Raw genomic sequence first — 6,939 nt, 5'->3', positions numbered from 1 at the left:
CAAATGGATGAGACGAATAAAACCAATAAAGAGTACAGGGACAATATCTTGATTAATAAAATCGACAAATTCAAGAAAGATCTGGCCCGATTTTCATGGGAAAAGATATACACCTATACAAGCGACACCTATGTAGCCCCAACATTTAACAACAAGGGGAGACGCTATGGATCCAATTACTCATCGTCCGGGTCCGAAGGGGGATCTGATGAGTCTGATTCGGGTGCGACAGGGGCCCCACAAGGAAGAGGGAGAGGGCAATCCCGGAGGTACAACAGAAGGAGGGGTAATCAAAACTTTTACCCTAATCAAGGTCAATGGTGGCCACCGGCCCCTTGGGGTTACCAACCTCCTCCTTTTCCGCCACACATGCACACCTATCCACCTCAGCAGCAATTCTTCCCTAATCAGTCTTTTTTAGAACAGGGACAGGGACGCAGCAGAGGCAAACGGAGAGGAACTCCAACGGTCCACTGGCAACCAGACCAGACATTTCCCAACACTCGGAGCAGGAGGGGCAATCAACAACCACCAACGAACTCGACCAGCGAGTAAATGACCTCGTAGTCAATCTCAGTTCAAAAATCCTTACGATCGATGAACAAAATGTCCTAAATAGGGGTTTGGGCTTTGTTCCCACACACTCAGGTGATCCTTTCACTCTGAGATGTGAAATTGAGAAATTCTTCAGGAAGATTCGGCTGCATTTCTTTTTTAAAGATAGAATTTTAAGGTCCTGATGAATCACTTGAGCATATCTCAGTTATAGTGAGAAACATGTTGACCATAACGAGGCAGTGTAGGCAACCCAGAACATAGATCTGAGTCACTAACACTTCTACCTCATATTTTAATTAGGTGAGGAGACATCATAATAAAATTGTTGAGATAGTACTCCCTCCCCTATTTTTAAACATTCATCTACACTTTCATCGAGCCTCACCCTTCCATTTGAACTATCGGATATCTTGGATATTAAAGATCTCCATAAGAGTGCTCTCTAAACAAGAGCCCGTCGGGTATTGCACCAGCCGACTCGACGTAGGAGCAGCCCGATGATGTTACATTACATCCTGAAGGGTATGTGATTCACAATATCCTGATGGCTGTGTGAGGGCTCCAATATCCATAACAGTCCTCCCCTTACATGGTGCGTCCTCTCCCTAGGAACAGCTTTGTCACTTTCTTCTTGTATCTTTGGGCAAACTTAGCTGGACCTTTTCAAAAGCCCGTTTGGCCCCGCCTCCTTTGTTGATTTAGGCCTTAGATGCACCAATGCCCTGGGTACCTAGTGTACACTGGTACAGGGGCTCACAGGGTGATCCAATTCCAATTGGTTATGCACCTATAGTGCATAGTGTCAATTTAGTAGAGAGAACAGCAGGCTGGGGGTCTGATTGGCAGGCCCACAGCCTCAATATGTCAAAAACCAGTGAAGCAAAAAGCAAAAATTTGGGGTGACCATAGGATAGCAGACCCTACTCTCCTACACAAAGGCTATCAAAATATGTACTGCTAAACACAAGAAGCTACAGACCCTGTTCCCAAGAGAGAGTAGGGATTTATTGCAGGGAAAGGGGGGGCTGACTTACTAGTATGAAAGGACAGCAGAGTTTTGTCTTGATCACGGGCATGGCACAGCACTACTGTTGCGCAGGTGAACAGGGATATAGACCTCTCGGTAAGATTTCATTCAAACCATGATCAAACATTCCAATGGAGAAAATCCAATATGCTTCCCTTTTTCTTCGACTGCATCAGGATCAGTGCCTCTCGGAATCGGAATCTCTTCCAAGATGATCCTTGTTAGATCAATCTCCATATGGTTTTTGGTGGAGCAATGTTCCACCAGAAGGGCTCCTGTTCTGTGATGTCTTATGCCAGATTTGTGTTCGCTAAAGCATGTCCTACATTCATGGCTGCTTTCCCTGACATACCGGAAGGACAGGGGCATTGGATTAAGTATTCAATATTCGATGTCCTGCAATTTATCATTTCAGGGAGTTTGATTTTCCTTTTTCAAGGAGTCAAGGTGTCTTTCACAATGCCATTAGAACAAGCATGACAACTGCCACATTTATGGTTACCTGAGACTGGTTTCATGCCTGTGATCGATTTCTGAATTAAATTTGTTTCCTCTACGCAGACTGCTTTAACCAGCGAGTTTCTCAAATTGCTGTTACGTCCGATAGCTTATACTCGTTTGGAAAGTTTTTGTTGTTGTGTTGTCTTCAGTATTCAAGATATGCCACTGTGGTACTATGATTTGCCTTATTTTATTATTGAGGTTTGTGTGGTGAGTGACAAATCAATTTTTCTTCATTTGTCTTGGGTTTGTCTTGGAATAACAGTTCCCTTTTGTAGTACTTTGCCCTCTTGTATGAGTCTCTAATAAGTTTTCTAGGGTAACCTCTAGTCAGAAACTTGATCTTAAGATGCTCTGCATTCATGTCATGATCTTGGATGCTCATAGAGTTTGTGTGTAACCGTAGGAACTGGCTGAAAGGGTTGCCCTGTTTTTGACACCTAGGGTGATAGCTATCAAAATGGAGCAGAGTATTCCTTGCATGGGTTTGGTGACCAAGGTTACCTGGATCAAGTTGTTATTTTGATAGATCCAGATGTCAAGGAATTCTACTTTAGTTTTGCTGGTCTTTGGGGTGAAATTCACAGATGGCCTGGCAGACAGGGCTTGGTTGAAAGGGATCCTTGTGCACTTCAGAGAGCTCCTTTAAAGTCACCCTCTACATCAAAGGCACTTATGAGTTTAAGTACTGGGTCTGTGACCCCTTCAATTCAGGCACTTTTTGGACCTGTAACCAGACACTGCTGGCTCTACATCTGCACCTTGCCAGAAGAGCTGCTGTGCTGGCAGGAGGGACTGCCACTCTGCTAACTACTCTGGTAGGCTGGCCTACTGCTTGTTGAGCTGCAGGAGAGTCTACCACTTTGCTACCTGCCTTGTTGCGCTGGCATGCTGCCTGCTACCTTTGTACTGTGTTGACTTAAAGTGTTATCCAAGGGCTTGCTGGCTTGCCCCCTGTTCTTGAAGTCTCAGGGCCATCAACGACTTTGCCTCAAAAAGATCAAGTGCTTTGCTCTACAAAGTTCCAGCATTTGTTTTTGACCTACAACTGCTAACTATGAAGATCAGCTTTACTCGCTGACCAAAATCACTGCCTTTGTGCTGGAGATGATACCTCAGAGCGGAGGGAAGCCCTTCCAGCGCGGTCCCAGAATTGCTGTGGTAACTGGAGTCTCTCCTGTGATGACGCCTCAGCGCAGATGCCTATGTCACCAGAATCTGCGCTGCATGCCGACCACTCCTGTATAGAGGAGATCACAGAGTCTGTGCTCAGTCCGCCAAGTCTGCCTTGACTGCTCCTATTTGAAAAGGTAATGTGCCCGCAGTTGGGACCCGCAAGGTCCTCTGTGGTTGACCTGCATTCCTACGGGTGGCTAAAATGACTATCATACATCAGTTGCAAATGACCCATGACCAACTTTCTGTTTGCAGTGCCTTGGAGCTGATCTTATCCAGACACTGTACAAACGTCTACCTGTGGATCCCCCTGCCGGGATCTGTGTCAGTAAACCCAGTCCAGTGAGACTGCGATGAGCATGCTAAATGTGAGTGTTCCTGCCCGCACACACAGCTTTGAACATTACCGTGAATAACCTATGTAGAGCGAAGGTGTTATGTAACACTGGTTTTTCCTGCATATTTTCAATTATGCTCCTAACTTAAAAAGTATGCATTGAATTTTGATCATTCTGGTCTTGTTTTGGGTATAATATACTATCCTATGTTTATAAACATGAGTGGAGTCTTTTTGTGGTGTATTAATTGTGTTACTGCGTGTGTGTTGCACAAATACTTTACACATTGCCTCTTTTGATAAGCCTGCCTGCTCTGCAACAAACTACAAGAGGGTGAGCACAGGTTATCTCAGCTATGTATCTAGCTTACCCTGACTAGAGTGGTGGGTTCAGCCTGGCCAGGTTGTGTGCCATAGACATTGGTGATCAACAGTGAGGATAGGTAGGACTTGTGTTTGTGCAATACCATATAGTAACTCATTGTTAATTATAACTCTGTACAGAAACAATTTCAAATTGTTTTCAATTTTCCCTGTTTATCCTTTGTGATTTTTCCTGCTAGACCATGTCCCAAACTGGAGAATTAGTGCCTGCACCTGCAGCAACTGATTTTGAGGCGGCTAAGTTAGAGTCTTAAAATGGGACCCATCTGAAGGGGTTCTCAATGGGATTTCAGATTTCTATCAAGGTTCTCGCCAAGAACGTAGCGTTCCAGAAAGCTCTGAGAGCCTGGGCGGAGACTCAGGTTGCAGGGTCTGATAACCCAGGGGAAGAGGAGCAAGAAATCATAGAGGAGGAGGCTTACCTGTGTTTAAAATCCAATGTGGATTTACCACTTCATGGGGAGGAGGCAAATGACCTTCAGGAAGCAATAGTAGTTCCCCCAGTGAGGAGCAGTGTCTTCCCTAGAAGCCGGTCCCCAGAGGAGCTGCAAGACAGGAGGGAAGAAAAGAAACTGAGACTAGATCTTGCTAAGTTCGAGCAACAGCAAAAACTTGCTTTGTCTGAGAAAAATAAGGCTCTTGAAGAGGAGAGACTTGCCATGGAGGAAAGGAAGATGTCCCATGAGCTAAGTCTCAGAGAGCTGGACTTAAGAGTCCTACAAGTGAGGACCAGCAACAGTAATGGTGGTAGCATACCTGCAGTGTGTTCACATGGGTCAAATTATAGAGTAACCGAGGATTTGGTGCCTAGTTATGTGGTGGGAGGACGTGAACAAGTGGGTTTGAGCCTAAGAGGTGTCTTAAAAGTGCACAAGGTCCCAGAGGAGGTCTAGGGTGGTAATGTATGTGCATGCCCACAGTGGGGTCGAACACTGTTCTTACACTAAAGGTGTGGGACCAGACATGCTACACTGCAATGAAGACCCTTTTGACCAGTATGTTTGGGTTGACACCAGAGGATTACAGACAACAGTTCAGGGCTAGTCCCAAGCTATCCATACATACCGCTGGGTCAATTGCTTGAACCATGCTGGTACGGTACTGAAGGGCTAGGTGAGGGGAAGCAAAGTAATTGATTATGAAGGGCTATATAACTTATTTTACATGCTTGATATTTGATTCACAGAGCTGTGCCAACACCTAGTGGATAGCAAGCTTTCTGACCTTATGGAGCTTGCTGAGTAGGGGGACATTTGTGTCAGCACCAGTGAGTCAAGTAATCATCAAGGGGAGACTCCCAAAAGAGTGGTCAGGCTTCGAACCAGAAGGAGAGGTGAGATAAAAAAGACTGAGGGGCATATTATCAAGCCAGGCGATAAAATTATCGCCACTTGAGCGGCAGGAAATTGCCGCTAAAACGGCGATAATGGGCTTGATAATATGCGTTATAGAATTCCAATTGAAGCCCATGTTAGATGTGAAGGACATCTAACCTGGGCTTCAATTGGAATTCCATAGAGCATGTTATCAAGCCCATTTTCGCCGTTTTAGCAGCAGTTTTCTGCCGCTAAAGCGGCGATAATTTTATCACCTGGCTTGATAATATGCCCCCGAGTTCTCTAAAGGCCCCCAGAACAACTCACAGGGGAAAGGGTCTGGCTCTCATTCCCAATCTGGCCACAATAAGAAAGACTACCATGACAAAAGTCAGCCGTCCAAGTCCGCTAAATGCTACAAGTGCTTCGAGTGTGGACACTACAAGGGGGATTCCAAGTGTCCAAATAGAGCATTACCTCCCACTGGAGGAAATGTTCCTAGGCTGGCTGGTGCAGGGCTCGGTAAGGAATTTGTCCCAGTTAATGACTGGGAGTTTAGTAGGGTTACCCCTGTGTCCCGGGGTGACAGTGAGATGGTTCCTACAGTTAATGTAAAGGCAATGGGTCCCCGTCAATAGGCAAGGTGTGGCGGCTCAGCATGATGCAGGAGCCAGTTTGACTATGGTAAAGAGTCAGCTGTTTTCTCCAGATCAGGGAGATCTGCATTCCATCAGGTTGTGATGGCTGACAACAGAGAGGGTCACTATCCTGTGGCCCTAATTCTATTTGAGTGTGGGGGGAGCAGGTCTTCTGAAAGCTGCTGTAAGCCCTCCCATCCCAGGGATGTAGAGAGCGCCAAGCGGACCTTCAGGAGCCAATTGGCTAAGTTATTGAAGCAAGCTTCCAGTAACCTAGAAGTCAGCCAGGACGTCAAGAGGTAGTGGCTTGACAAAGATTCTACCACTGTGGATTGGCAGACTGGTCACAAAGAGTTGGCATGGAGCTGGTGAAGCCCAGAGCTCTCCAGGACTGCTGGACTGGCCCATATGATGTGAATGAGAAAAAGGGGGAGACCACCTACCTTGTGGATCTCGGGAACCCAAGGGAACCCCACAGGTGCTGCCTGTCAATTGCCTCAAACCCCACTTTGAGAGGTCTGAGGTCACCATGCTGCTGGTGACAGATGGAGAGGAGGAAGAGGAGAGTGAACTGACTTCTCATCCTGTGAGGAGGCAGATGGGTCTGGCCTTAACAGACGAGGATATTTAGCGCTCTATAAAACGCGAAATAAGTCTTTGATGACTCAATTTGTTATGTCATGTGTAATTCCTAGAATATAATAAAAGTCCCGGATTAACTTATTTTAACAATGCCCTGGCCTTTTCTGACAGAAGACCACGCCCAACAACATTTTTTCATAGAATGTTCAGGGACAGTTACTTTAGAGAGAGGTGCAGCAACTGACAAAAGGTAGTTTGTGGAAGTCCCATATTATTGAGAAACACATGTCAGGCAGGAAAGCATGGCGGCATGTAGCAGCACAAGCAGTAGCCAGACTTGGATGGAGCTGTATCATGGTGGTGGTCTGGAGGCACTTCAAAAAGGGGAAGGTGTCTAGGTAGGACAGACAGGCGAGCCAA

Source organism: Triturus cristatus, chromosome 7 (assembly GCF_964204655.1).
Source record: "Triturus cristatus chromosome 7, aTriCri1.1, whole genome shotgun sequence".
Classification (NCBI taxonomy): domain Eukaryota; kingdom Metazoa; phylum Chordata; class Amphibia; order Caudata; family Salamandridae; genus Triturus; species Triturus cristatus.
The sequence above is the reverse complement of the archived record's forward strand: the minus strand, read 5'-3'. Positions refer to the sequence as shown.